The sequence below is a fragment of the Mobula hypostoma genome, chromosome 18 (genome assembly GCF_963921235.1).
Source record: "Mobula hypostoma chromosome 18, sMobHyp1.1, whole genome shotgun sequence".
In the NCBI taxonomy this organism is placed as follows: domain Eukaryota; kingdom Metazoa; phylum Chordata; class Chondrichthyes; order Myliobatiformes; family Myliobatidae; genus Mobula; species Mobula hypostoma.
This window is the reverse complement of record NC_086114.1, coordinates 21,323,969-21,339,217: the sequence shown is the minus strand read 5'-3', so window position 1 is coordinate 21,339,217 and position 15,249 is coordinate 21,323,969. Positions and strand designations below refer to the sequence as shown.

The 15,249-nt window shown below is 41.5% G+C and overlaps 1 protein-coding gene across 4 annotated transcripts in view; it reads right to left on the bottom strand.

The window, feature by feature from the left end:
* The window catches only part of p4ha1a (prolyl 4-hydroxylase, alpha polypeptide I a), a 102,682-nt gene extending 88,020 nt beyond the window's left edge, over nt 1-14,662 (bottom strand). The window contains exons 1-2 of one of the 4 annotated variants that reach the window (XM_063070552.1): nt 14,410-14,662; nt 2,097-2,137 (exon numbers count right to left, since the gene is read on the bottom strand). The gene's annotated coding sequence lies outside the window, so the exon portion shown is untranslated. Of the gene's footprint in view, nt 1-2,096; nt 2,138-14,067; nt 14,373-14,409 lie in introns of those variants that run through there. The other 3 variants (XM_063070554.1, XM_063070553.1, XM_063070556.1) reach the window with 3 other exon arrangements.
* Nucleotides 14,663-15,249: the final 587 nt, after the last annotated feature.

Here is a 15,249-nt window from a genome sequence, read left to right as displayed (position 1 = left end):
CTTCTCTAACTTCCGCTAATGCCCCACCTCCCCCTCGTTCCCCATCTGTTACTTATTTTTATACACACATTCTTTCTCTCTCTCTCCTTTTTCTCCCTCTGTCCCTCTGAATATACCCCTTGCCCATCCTCTGGGTTCCCCCTCCCCCGAATCTTTCTTCCCGGACCTCCTGTCCCATGATCTTCTCGTATCCCTTTTGCCTATCAGCTGTCCAGCTTTTGGCTCCATTCCTCCCCCTCCTGTCTTGTCCTATCATTTTGGATCTCCCCCTCCCCCTCCAACTTTCAAATCCCTTACTCACTCTTCCTTCAGTTAGTCCTGACGAAGGGTCTCGGCCTGAAACGTCGACTGCACCTCTTCCCAGAGTTTTACACAGTGTCTCAGAGACAATAATAAGCCAATTTCCAATTGGACAGTAGAGATAGCATCGTTCACTTTGATCTAACATTAAGTCTTGCACACCCTCTCCCTTGTGGCCCAAACAAACACTTTCATTCCCCTTTCCTGTCTAGTAGCTGTTTGACAATATTTAATGTTACAAAATTATAATTTTGAATGGCATTCTGGATGATTAAACAAAATCTCAGCAGTTACAGTAGGGTTAGCCAATCAGGTTTTAGGCATGAGGGAAACTTAAGTGAATTATACATTCACAATTCGATACATTTTAACTCGGAAAAGCACTTTCTAAAAAAATTGCTAACACCTACTCCTTGTAGTCTAATCAAACTAATGCCACACAGTTTGTAAACAGAGAATTCTGCATGCCAGGCACAAGACACTGCAGATGCCAGAACCTGCAGCGCACAGTCTGCAGAAAGAACTGGCCTGATGCGGTGTTTTAAGCCAAAACATCAGTAATTCCTTTCTCTCACAAATACTACTTGACCTGCCGAGTTCCTGCAGAAGACCGTTTGTCCTCCTGCTTGCCAGTATCTCTAAAAGCTATGTGGGATAAAATGCAGACATTTTCTATCTGACCATTGTGTTGTGAATGTTGTAGTCTGAGAATGGGCACTTAATACTAGCTCTTTTTGTTTCTCCCTGGCATTGTTCTCAAAGCTTATATAGTCACAGCACCTTGGTTCTCATAAAGCATACAAGGATACTTCTGGTCAAGATATGGAATTGTGGAACATAAATTGTCTCTGACTGTACAGTTACCAATATTGCCTGAGGCATTCCTACTGTGCATTTCTGGCTAGGTTATCAAATCTTTTTCATACTCAGTTATATGACGTATTATTATAGAGTGCAACAATTTTTGGGTCACAAATCCACCAAAGAATGGACCAAAATGAACAAAAAATGCATGTGTCATTTTTCTAAATAGATATATTATTCAATGTGAACATAACTTGACACAATTTTGTGGGAATCGAAAGTATCTGTCCCTCAAATTATTAATAATAAGTTTCCATTAAACGTCCTGAATAACATGCTGCCTGTTAGACATGGAATGTTTTCAGCATTGTTTAACATACTATCTCACATGAAGAAATGGTTGAATAGATTAGCACAATGATTTTAAGGTGCACCTTGACCTGACCTTGAATTGAAATGTTTAGTCAGGTACAAATAAAACAATGTAGAACCCACAGTATCCATTATTAACACACAGGTCCAGTAAATTGTAGGATTCATCCACTTGAATACTCATCCAAACTCAAAATGATCAAAGTGATCATACCTACCCAATACTAAAAGACCTGAGTGGACATGGAGAAGATGTTTCCAACAGTGAGAAGAGTCTATAGCCTCAAAATAAAAGAATGTCCCTTTAGACCAAAGACGGGGAGAAATATCTCAGCAAGAAGGTGGTGAACCTGTGGAGTTCATTGGCACAGCTGCCTATAGAGGCCAGGTCATTGGGTATATTTAAAGCAAAACAGATGGGTTCTTTATTAATAAGATAACCAAAGGTTACAAGAAAACAGGAGAATGGGATTGAGGGAAAATTAATCAGCCATGATCAAATAGAGGAGTAAATTCAATGGGTCAAATTGCCTAATTCTGCTTCTTCATCTTATGAGCATTTATAGTGCAGTAAAATGTCCCAGGACATCCCACAGAGTGTAATCAGAGAAAAAATTTACCTTGAGCCAAAAGAGAAGGCAGTCCTCTTCTAGATTTAAGCCTGAAAATGAGAATTTTTAATTTCAAGAGTTATTTTTTTTTCAGGAACCAATATATATCAGCAAGTGCAGGGATAACATGGAAACTTGCTTCAAGTTGAGGCAGATTTGGGAGAGCTCAGGCCAGAAGATTCTGTGGCTGTGAAGTTAGGAACCAGGTAGGGGTAAAATAAGCATATCCAGCTCAAGTGCAAGGACGGACAAGTCCACTCCTTTTACTCCTATGCTTTTCTCTTCTGGAATTCTCCATCCAGATTTATGGTAATTTGTTCCTTCCTGTATCTCAAACTGGAGAAAATCTGCAGATGCTGAAAATCAAAGCAATACACACAAGATGCTGGAGGAATTCAGCAGGCCTGATGAAAGGTCTCGACCGGAATGTCAATTGTTTACTCTTTTCCTTGGCTGCCGCTTGGCCTACTGAGTTCATTGAACATAGAATAGTACAGCACAGTACAGGCCCTTCGGCCCACAATGTTGTGCCGACCCTCAAACCCTGCCTCCCATACAACCTCCCACCTTAAATTCCTCCATATACCTGTCTAGTAGTCTCTTAAATTTCACTAGTGTATCTGCCTCCACCACTGACTCAGGCAGTGCATTCCATGCACCAACCACTCTCTGAGTAAACAACCTTCCTCTAATACTGTATCCTCCTTGAACTTCTCACCCCTTACCTTAAAGCCATGTCCTCTTGTATTGAGCAGTGGTGCCCTGGGGAAGAGGTGCTAGCTATCCACTCTATCTATTCCTCTTATTATCTTGTATACCTCTATCATGTCTCCTCTCATCCTCCTCCTCATCTCCAAAGAGTAAAACCCTAGCTCCCTTAATCTCTGAGCATAATCCATACTCTCTAAACCAGGCAGCATCCTGGTAAATCTCCTCTGTACCCTTTCCAATGCTTCCACATCCTTCCTATAGTGAGGCGACCAGAATTGGACACAGTACTCCAAGTGTGGCCTAACCAGAGTTTCATAGAGCTGCATCATTACCTCGCAACTCTTAAACTCTATCCCTCGATTTATGAAAGCTAACACCCCATAAGCTATCTTAACTACCCTATCTACCTGTGAGGCAACTTTCAGGGATCTGTGGACATGTACCCCCAGATCCCTCTGCTCCTCCACACTACCAAGTATTCTGCCAGCATTTTGTATGTGTTGCTCCTTCCTGTATCTGACAAGTTAGTATCAACGAACAACAGACCAAAGGGACTAGGCTAGGGCATATTAAAACAATGGGGTGTACTTCATCTAATTTCTTCTCCCTACCCTTACGACTTCCTTCTAGTCCAACTGTGAGTCTTGCATTTTAAATAGTCAAACCAGATTCAATTAAATTAAATGAACTGGAATAATAACTAGAGAACAAACCCAATTACACTTTTGCTATAGATGTCAGGCAAAGAGTATTTGAAATGATTTAAAGACACCAATCATCGAAATAAAAAGATGTCTATTCTGTTTTCACAATTATGTTTTCTAAGGGTTCTGTGAAGCATAATCCAGCATAAGAGTAGTTCTCAACAATAATAAGCATCATTTATTCCAATATCAACACACACTCCACTGGCATTCCAAATCACTGGTATTCCGTTCAACTTAACTAAACCTCCTCTGAACTGAGATACAGTATAATGAAATTATATTAATTACAAGTATCAATTTCCCACGATCAGTTTTGAACAATGACACTGTTTTTCTCTTTCTGAAACTTTGAATAGAAGCCAAAACAAAATTAAAGCAGTACTCTGCTGCTGAAATATGATCTGGGAAAAATAAAGGTTAAAGAATTGTGGTCAAGTTCAGGTATGACAACCTGGGTATTGGAGACAGTGCACATATCCATTTTTCAGGGAAATGTGAAAATAGAACATTTAACAATTTAAATGGGATATATGAAGAGAAAGTAGATCCTATTTTTACTACAGTAAGTAGAAATGGAGAGTATTTCCATCTCTACTGATCTCTGAAAACTAATTCAATTTTCTATTTTTCAGATGAATCTCCAGAGAGACCAGAAGACATTGCAGCAGAATTAGGCCATTTGTCGCATCAAGTCTGTTCTGCCATTTTAAAATGGCTGATTTATTTTCCATCTCAACCCCATTCTCCTGCCTTCGCCCTGTAAATTTTAACCCCCCCCCCGCTAGGTAAGAACCTATCAACTTACTTAAAATAAGGAGTAATTTCATTTTTCTATTTTCCAAGATTTTCATGTACTGTACAATAGATCAGCAATGCCTGTTGCTATCCAGACTGGATATCTTGACTCTGACTCAGATGAGCATGGACTTCCAGGCAGAGCAACAACACGAGATATTCAAATAAAATTGGTTAGCAAAGTATTGATATGTTACCATATACTACCACAAGAATGAGCCCAGGAATGAAAGGGTTAAGGTATGAGGAGTATTTGATGGACCTGGGCCTGTATTCACTGAAGTTTTGAAGGTGGGGTGGCGGTGGGGCGGAGGTCTCATTTGAACCTTTCAAATATTGAAAGCAACACACACAAAATGCTGAAGGAACTGAGCAGGTCAGGCAGCATCTATGGAAATGAATAAATATTGAAAGGTCCAGATAAACTGGATGTGGAGAGGAAGTCTAGGACCAGTGAGCACAGTCTCCGAATACAAGGATGTCCTTTAGAACAGAAATCAGAAGGAACTTCTTAAGCCAGAGGGTGGTGAATCTGTGTAATTCATTGCCACAGATGGTTGTGGAGGCCTAATCATTGGGTATATTTAAATCAGAAGTTGATAGGTTCTTAATTAGCAAGAGAGTCAAACTTTATCAGAATCAGGTTTATTATCACTGGCATGTGTCATGAAATTTGTTAACTTAGCAGCAGCAGTTCAATGTAATACATAATATAGAAGAAAGATAAATAAAAGTAAATCAATTACAGTATATGTATATTGCATAGATTAAAAATAGTGCACAAACAGAAATAATATATATTAAAAAAGTGAGGTAGTGGTCACGGGTTCAAGGGCAGAGGGGAAGAAGCTGTTCCTGAATCACTGTGTGCCTTCAGCTTCTGTACCTCCTACCTGATGGTAACAATGAGAAAATGGTGTGGCCTGGGTGCTGGAGGTCCTTAATAGTGGACACTACCTTTCCGAGTCACTGGTCCTTGAAGCTGTCTTGGGTGCATTGTAGGCTAGTACCCAAGATGGAGCCGACTAAATTTACCACCCTCTGCAGCTTCTTTCCATCTTGTGCAGTACACCCCCCCCCCCGCCATACCAGACAATGATGCAGCCTGTCGGAATGCTCTCCGTGGTGCATCTATAGAAGTTTTTGAATGCTTTTGTTGACATTTCAAATCTCTTCAAACTCCTAATGAAGTATAGTTGCTGTCTTGCTTCTTTATAGCTGCATCGATATGGGACCAGGTTAGGTCCTCAGAGATCTTGACACCCAGGAACTTAAAACTGCTCACTCTCTCCTCTTTTGATTCCTCTAAGAGGATTAGTTTGTGTTCCTTCATCTGACCCTTCCTGAAGTCCACAATCAGCTCTTTCATCTTACTGACATTGAGGGGCAGGTTGTTGCTGCAACAACACTTCGCTAGTTGTTATATCTCGCTCCTGTACGCCCTCTCACTTCCATCTGAGATTCCACCAACAATGGTTGTATCATCAGCAAATTTACAGACAGTATTTGATTTATGGGTATAGAGAGAGTAAAGCAGTGGGCTAAGCACACATCCCTGAGGTGCAACAGTGTTGTTCGTCAGCGAGGATGAGATATTATCACCAATCCTCACAGATTGTAGTCTTCCAGTTAGGAAGCTGAGGATCCAATTGCAGAGGGAGGTACAGAGGCCCAGGTTCTGTATCTCATCAATCAGGATCGTGGGAATGATGCTGTTAAATGCTGAGCTATAGTCGATGAACAGCACCCTGACATAGGTGTTTGTATTGTCCAGGTGGTCCAAGGCCATGTGAAGAGACACTGAAATTGCGTTATGAGGAGAAGGCAGGAGAACGGGATTGAGATGTATAATAAATGAGCCACGATGGAATGGCAGAGCCGACTTCATGGGATGAATGGACAAATTCCGCTGCTAGGTCTTCTGGTCTTTATGGAGTTTCACTTTCTTGCAGGTAAATGTAAATATTTGGCATATGCTTATATACAGTAGTATATTACTGTAGCATTTTGTTAGCGCAGCTATTTTGTGTGTCGTTGATTGGGGCAGACTGGCTCTACAGCCTGTAGTCAATAGATGACACAGTGCTCGATTGAATTGAACTGAGCTGAAACTGGACTGTTTCATTGACTTTATGGTTGATGTTTTATATTCTGTGTTTTTCATTTTTTTGCCAATTGCGTGATTCGGTCCTTGTTTTTTTTGCTCATTGGGTTTTGATGCTTTTCTTTGAATGGGTTTTATGGTTTTCTGTGTTTCATGGCTGTCTGTGGGAAGATGAATCTCAGGGTTGTATACTGCATACATACATACATACATAATAAATATACTTTGAATCTTTGAATATGGCCCACTGTAGTGATAAAAATGATTCAGAATATTTGATTTTTCAAATACATCACCCAAATTACAGTAAATGGTTTTACACTAAATAAAACGGTTTGTTTAATTCTGTAATTTCCATCTTCCAAGTTGTTAATATACATCGGGAACGGTTGTGGGTCCAGCAGTGAACTTGATTGCCAACCACTACACTACCAGACTACTTGGCAAGAAGTCACTAAGTATTTCTTCATTAAGCGTATGGGAAAGACATTAAAATGAATCCTAGTCAACACTACCAATGATATAACTAAAAATATCATGCATTTATGCAAGACCTTTCAATAACCTCAAAATATCCTGTTGATGAATTGTATATTTTGTTAGAAAATGCATTAGCTTGCATTTGGATTTGCATCAAGACTAGATTTCCTGAACTGAGCCAAGCTTTGATCACTGCTTAAATTTGGTTTAATGTTTCATCTGAAAGATAACACCTCTAACATTGCAGAACTTCCGGTAATTATCAAACTGGATTACCTGTTCAAATCCATTTAGTAAAGTCTAAACTTACAACTTCTTGAGTCAAGAGACCATTACCACTGAACCAATAATCCAAGACTCTTACTAATGGTCAAAATAAAAATCTGATACTTCTATTTATAGATTGGTCACCATTTCAGGATGTTTCACAACACTCACCACTTTTTATGGGTTGCAAATCCCTAATGAAATCTTATCACTACAATTGCAACATGTAAAAACATAAGAAGTAGGAGCAGGAGTAACCAACTTGCCTGTCAAGCCTGCTCTGTCATTCAATAAAATCATGGCTGATCTGGCTACAGACTCAACATCTTCTACCTACCTTGTCCTCTTTGCAGACCCTATGCATCTACACAATTAGCTTTTCCACTCAACCTAGTGTCATCAGCATACTTAGATGCACTACACTCGATGCCCCCTTCCAAGTTGTTTAAATAGATCGGGAACGGTTGTGGATCCAGCAGTGAACTTGATTGCCAACCAATACTCATCAATGATTGCCAACCAGAGTACAGCTGTTTATCCTAACTCTTTGCCTTCTGTTGGTTAACCAATCCATGCCACTACCTTACCCCAACAGCATGCATCCTTACCTATGGATAAGTCTTTTATGCAATATCTTATAGAATGCTTTCTGAAAATCCAACTGTAGGAGATCCACCTGTTCCCCTCTATCCACTGTGTTCGTTACATCCTCAAAGAACTCCAGTAGGTTTGTCATACAGGGTGAATCCATGCTGCATCCATATGATTGAACCATTTCCATCCAGACGTCTTGCTCTTTCTTCCTTAATGATAGCTTCAAGCAATTTCCCAACTACAGATGTTAAGCTAACCAGCCTGTTACCTGCCTTTTGCCAGTGGAATGAAATTCACTGTCTTCCAATCCACTGGACCTGCCCAGTGTCGAGAGAATTTTGGTAAATTATCACCAATGCCTCAACTATAACTTTCTCTGTTGCTTTCAGTACCCTAGGATGCATTGCATGATGACTAGGGGATTTATCAAACTTTGAGCCTGCTTTGAACTTCTTTAGTGATAGCGATTGTATCGAGGTCTGCACCTCCCACTACTTCCATAACATCTCTTTTTGGCATGTTAGATGTGAGGCTTTTAATATGTATATCAAAGTTCAAAGTAAATTCATTATCTAGTTCATCCTACCTGGCGATTTATTTTTACAGGCACTCATAGGAAAAAGTACAATAGAGTTTTACGGAAACTACACATAAAGACTGACAAATAACTATGTACAAAAGAAGCAAACTGTACAAATAAAAATAACAACTAAATAATACTTCATAGTACTTAAAATTAATTTTATGCTATCTTCAAACTACCCGATACAAAGAAAATCATGCCCTCTCTATCTGTTTATACGCATGCTAACTAATGGGGAAACAAAACAGCATGCAGCTACAACACCTGTGGGAAATACCTCATATCATTAAGAAGCTCCTAGACCAGTGGTTCCAAACCTGTGGTCCATGGACTCCTTGCTTAATGGTATTGGTCTATGTCCTAGACAATATTGGGCCACAACACTACAGTCTCAGCTCAGCACCCTATCTACAGTTTAACCTATTTAGGGAAGAGACAAGGCCAAACTTTTTATAGTGGGAAAGAAATAAGATTTTACTTAAGAAAGGACGTTTCTAGGTTGCAAGATGATCCCTCAATCTTCCAGTACTACCACCCAAATGCATTTATACTTACAATTTCTTTTAATCTCCACTTTCCAAAGATACTTGGAAACTTCTTTAGAACTTGGGGTAAAACAAGAGGAAGTCAAGAACATTGGCTATATAGATACATGATTTACAAAGTTAGATCATTGCTTTGTAGAGGTCAAGGACAATCCTACTGCCAGCTGATAAACTGGGACATGCTTAGTTTTCCTGGCAGACTGAGTAACCGGAAGGAGTTTCACTTAAGGTATTTTGTCTCTATAGGCCACATAAAGGAAATGTTTTACATTTTTTGGCTTTAAATACCTCACACTATCTGTACTAACTTTAGAATTCCTATTTAAAAATCATCTCCCAATGAACAACACTATAGTAACCCTTACCAAATCCTGAAGTCCAATAACTTAGAATTAACCAAACCAGAAAATAATTTAAAATAAGTGTAAAGTAGCACCATTTTCCCATAGGACCGAGATGGCCTAGCTATTACAGTAAACCTCCCTGATTAAACATGAGGCTACGAATGATTATAGATCTGTGTGTCCCCCCCCCCCGAGTAAATGCTGCAGATTGTCTCATGAAACCAGGCAAAATCAATTTATCAGACTTTTCGAAAGATTTCCTTTGATGTCCCACTCATTTGTTTGTTAGAGGGCCAACATGGTCAAATAATTCACTTTCTTAAAACAAATTTATTTGCCTCTCATTTTCCCAATCTTACAACCGCAGATAACTATAGCTTACCAAACTATAGATAGTAGTTGGTTGCCAAAATGTAACATATTATAGCAGCTCTACTCGTTCTACATTCATGACTGTGTGGCTAAGCACAGTTCAAGTGTCGTTTATAAATTCTCAGATGACGGCAGGAGTGAGATAGATTGGCTGGATTGAGTGGTGTTGCAACAACTGTGCACTCAATGCCAGCAAGACCAAGGAAATTGATTGTGGACTTCAGGAAGCAAAAGATGGAAGAACATGCACCAGTCCTCATGGTGGGGGGGGGGGGGGGGTCAGCAGTGGAAAGAGTGAGCAGTTTTAAGTTTTTGGTCATCAACATCTCAGAGAACAATCATTGAAGCAATCATGAAGAAGGCACATCAATGACTTACTCTTCATTAGGAGGTTGAGAAGATTTGGTATGTCAACAAAAAAGATCTTGGCAAATTCCTTTAGTACGGTGGAGAGCATTCTAACCCTAATGCACCACAGCCTGGTATGCAGGCTCAAATGCACAGGATTGAAAGAGATTGCAGACTCAGCCAACTCCACCACAAGCACAACCCTTCCCAACATTGAGGATATCTTCAAGAGGTGCTGCCTCAAGCAGGTACATCCATCTTTGAGGCCCCTCACGATCTGGGACATGCCATCTTGCCACCATCAGGGAGGAGATACAGAAGCCTGAAGACTCGCACCCAATGATTCAGAAACAACTCATACTTAATCATCATATTTCTTCCATCATCATAATTCTGAACAGTCTACAAACCTTAAATTTTTGCACTTCATTTATTTTGTAATTTATAGTAATCTATATCTTTGCACTGTACTGCCGCTACTAAACCAATTTCACATCCTGTAACACTGATAATAAACCTAATTCTGATTCTGAGAATTGATATCCTTAAAGCAGATAAGTAAGGGTAAAAAAAACAATAGGTTGAAGGGTAGTTGAGAGGAAGTGAAGGGATATCATGCAAATTAACACTAGTATAGCAGTATTGGGCTGTGTGACTTCTTTCCATGCTTTATGTTTATGGGAAGATGGGGTTGGTAGTAACTGGCTGAGCCTTCACAAGATCAAAAAGATGAGAATTTTTAACAGGATTTTTTTTTTACAATTAATTTAGCATTAATATTATTCTATGAATGGGAAGAAAGACACTGATTTGTTGTAAGCTTTAATTTTCTCTTTTTTAAGAAGCTTCAAGCTCCTTTTGGGGTACAATTCCACAATTCTTTATGGCCCATTTGTTTTTTGTGCAAAGCATCATGCCAGTGACAAAGTAAACTACACCAGAATCCATTACAATTTAGCTACTCAGCTGGGCTCACTACAAGGATGAGGGTCATGATCTAGTTACCAGTCCTTTCTTAAACAGTATGATCAAAAAGAGATGAGCTGTTTTTTTTTTTAAATCAACATGCTTATAGTTAATTCCTCAAGCAAGGCAGTGTAAAATAACAAAGTTCTGATTCTGAATCTGAACACTTGCCAAATGCTGCATATCTCTTAACCACAGTAGAAATCAGAATTCTCCTGTCTTCCCTATATTTCCACGGCTTCTGGAAGGATTGTCAGGATCCTGAAGAAATACCGGATTAATATCATCCACAAACACGTAAGGATGTTCAAGTCATCCTCATGGAGGGTCAAAGATGACCTGGGGCTCAGGACAGCTGGTGTTCACTGGATTCCCGGTGAATGCCACACAGGAATCCAGTAAAGCAATTCATTTTTCCCCCGCACAATTAAAGCATTGAATAATCTTCATCCTACCACAGTCACACAACCAAACCCAATTAAATTTAAGGCAACACACATCAAAGTTGCTGGTGAACGCAGCAGGCCAGGCAGCATCTATAGGAAGGGTCTCGGCCTGAAACGTCGACTGCGCCTCTTCCTATAGATGCTGCCTGGCCTGCTGCGTTCACCAGCAACTTTGATGTGTGTTGCTTGAATTTCCAGCATCTGCAGAATTCTTGTTGTTTGCGTTTAAATTTAAGGCAGCTTTTCTTCTTCAAAACTCTCCTTCTTAAGCCCACCCTCCGCCACCTCCAGTTTAAATTCCATGCAGAATATTTTAGAGAATCAAGAACCAACCAAGACGCACCGTGAAAACCTGCATCAAGGAGCACAGGAGGTGTATCCATTTGGGTTACCTGGAGAAATTGGTGGTAGCAGAACATTGCATTTGCAGTGGCCATAGGCTCGACTTCGACGGCACAAAACTACTGTGCCGCACCAATGGATTTTGGGACCAGCTGGTGAAGGAAGCCATTGAAATAAAACTAGAGGAAAAGGATTTTAACAAAGACAAAGATCTTGCTCCAATTAAGAACTGGAATTCGATTGTAAACAAGGTGGGACTGCAGAGACCTGATTGGATGAGGACTAACCAATCAGAAGGGATGGACAACAGGGATATAAATACCACCGGATTAGACATGCCCAGGCATCATCCCTGATGAAGATGACAGAGTTTATCACTGAAACTGTTAAAATCAATACCTGTACCTGCTGAAGCCAGAATAGAATTTATTTAGACTTCTCCAAGTTAGACCCATTCCAACCCAAAGATTGGATAACATTCCTGTATAATCTTATGGGGACGTGATGCATCATCAGATGTGCTAAATATCCTATCTTCTCTGTCAGATGTATTTCCCTGACCAATAATTGCATCTAATTTAAAGACAGATTAGCTGATAATTATCACATTGGTGTATGAAGGAGCCTGCCATGCATGAATCAGCTGTTGTTTTCCTACTTTACAGCAGGGATAACACTTCTAATGTGCGCTCTTTATAGCATTTTGCCACATTCTGACACATAAATTTAAGTAGCACGAAGACGAGAAAATCTGCAGATGCTGGAAATCCAAGCAATACACATGAAATGCTTGAGGAACTCAGCAGGTCAGGCATCTTTGGAAAAGAGAAAACAGTCCACGTTTCAGGCCGAGTCCTGATGAAGGATCTCTGCCTGAAATGTCAACTGTTCACTCTTTTCCATAGATGCTGTTTAGCCTGCTGAGTTCCTCCAGCATTCTGTGTGCGTTGCATATAAACTTAATTATTTATCTTTCCTTTAATTTGAATGCAATTGGCTCAACTACCCTACCTATTGATCAGGTGATTATAAATATATGGTTCATGCATTTTGCCTATAAATTTTCAGTGTAGTACTGAACAGAACGTGTAGAACGTTTCAGTGCAGTACTGTATCTGCTCTCAGGATGAGGTTTTTCATTCCAGGATGAAGGAGATGTCCTCCTTTTTTAAAGAAAGGGGCTTCTCTTCTTCCAGTATCAACTCTGCTCTCAAAAACATCTCCCCCATTTCACGTACATCTGCTCTCACTCCATCCTCCCACCACCCCACTAGGAATAGGGTTCCCCTGGTCCTCACCTACCACCCCACCAGCCTCCGGGTCCAACATATTATTCTCCGTAACTTCCGCCACCTCCAACGGGATCCCACCACTAAGCACATCTTTCCCTCCCCCCCCCGTTTTCCGCAGGGATCGCTCCCTACGCCACTCCCTTGCCCATTCGTCCCCCCCATCCCTCCCCACTGATCTCCCTCCTAGCACTTATCCTTGTAAGCGGAACAAGTGCTACACATGCCCTTACACTTCCTCCCTTACCACCATTCAGGGCCCCAGACAGTCCTTCCAGGTGAGGCAACACTTCACCTGTGAGTCGGCTGGGGTGATATACAGCATCCAGTGCTCCCGATGTGGCCTTCTATATATTGGCAAGACCCGACACAGACTGGGAGACCCCTTTGCTGAACACCTACGCTCTGTCCGCCAGAGAAAGCAGGATCTCCCAGTGGCCACACATTTTAATTCCATATCCCATTCCCATTCTGACATGTCTATCCACGGCCTCCTCTACTGTAAAGATGAAGCCACACTCAGGTTGGAGGAACACCACCTTATATTCCATCTGGGTAGCCTCCAACCTGATGACATGAACACCGACTTCCCTAACTTCCGCTAATGCCCCACCTCCCCCTCGTACCCCATCCGTTATTTATTTTTATACACATTCTTTCTCTCACTCTCCTTTTCCTCCCTCTGTCCCTCTGACTATACCCCTTGCCCATACTCTGGGTTCCCGCCCCCGTCTTTCTCCCCGGACCTCCTGTCCCATGATTCTCTCATATCCCCTTTGCCAATCACCTGTCCAGCTCTTGGCTCCATCCCCCTCCTGTCTTCTCCTATCATTTTGGATCTCCCCTCCCCCTCCCCCTCCCAAATCTCTTACTAACTCTTCCTCCAGTTAGTCCTGACGAAGGGTCTCAGCCTGAAATGTTGACTGTACCTCTTCCTAGAGATGCTGCCTGGCCTGCTGCGTTCACCAGCAACTTTGATGTGTGTTGCTTGAATTTCCAGCATCTGCAGAACTCCTGTTGTCCGTGTAGTACTGAATAGTTTTGATTTATTCAGAAACCTTGTCATTTGAAAAGTTAAACCACCTACCTTTAAAGAGGATGTTAATAGACACCAGGAGAATCAAGGTAATGTCTTGGTTAACATCTCTCCCTCAACCAATAATCAAAATTTGATTAGCTAGTCATCTATCCCACGACTGATAATGGGATGTTACTATGTATAATTTGGAAACTCCATTCGGTCACTTCCTACAAACATGTTAAGATGCTTAACAGCAAATTGAACTTCCAAGTTAGTTCTGACTGGTAAACAATCGAAGAGAAGATTAACTTATGTATAAATATGACACAGCTTGTTTAAACATTTACACTGAGTTATAACTCGGATAATTATTTGCAGTGAGAGTTAAAAAGTTCCCATAAATCGTACCTAGGCCTTGCCTGTTCGGACAGCTCGGCTCAATCCTTCTCCCTAACTAGGATTATTCTAGCTTTCACACAACTACGCCTCCTTCCACTGGGGGAGGAAGGTACTCCCAGCGCTTCTGGACTATCACTCCACTACCTAGAGGCGAGCCTCACTCTCTCTCGCCGCCCCCTTAAACTCGTCGTCTAAACTCGCTTTTCCGGCCGCACCCCCCAGTACAAAACGTGCAGCTTCTCACACTCCGCGGTAAGCGCCAACGCTGCGCCGGAGGACCTTCAACCGCTGGCGGCGCTGAGCCGGAGGTCCTCCAACCGTGGAGAGGCGCTGAGCCAGAGGTCCTCCGACCGCTGGGGCGCTGGGCCGGAGGTCCTCCAACCGAGGAGAGGCACAGAGCCAGAGGTCCTCCGACCATTGGCGGCGCTGAGCCGGAGGTCCTCCAACGGTGGAGAGGCGCTGCAGGCGAACGAGTCTCCCACAGCACAACCATGTCAATGTACCCTCCCCGACGCTGATACCGTGCTGTTCGCTGCCCACCGTTCCTGCATTAATCAACACAATGAACCCCATTCCCCTTCGGCATGAAGTCACCTTTCGTTCGCGCTTTGGATTCAATATATTTTCAAATTTGATTAGAACTTCAGGACAGAATATTTACAAAAGGCAACCAGGCGATGTTATATAAAATATTTGTCGACGGCTAATAATTGCTCAAATAACTTCTTCACTCTTTGACATTCTTTGTGAATCCAATCTCTTTGTTTTCTTCTACTTGTTCTTTGCTCTCAATGCTGCGACTACTGCAGTACAGAGATTGGGGGTGTTTTGGATGAGAATCAATACCGG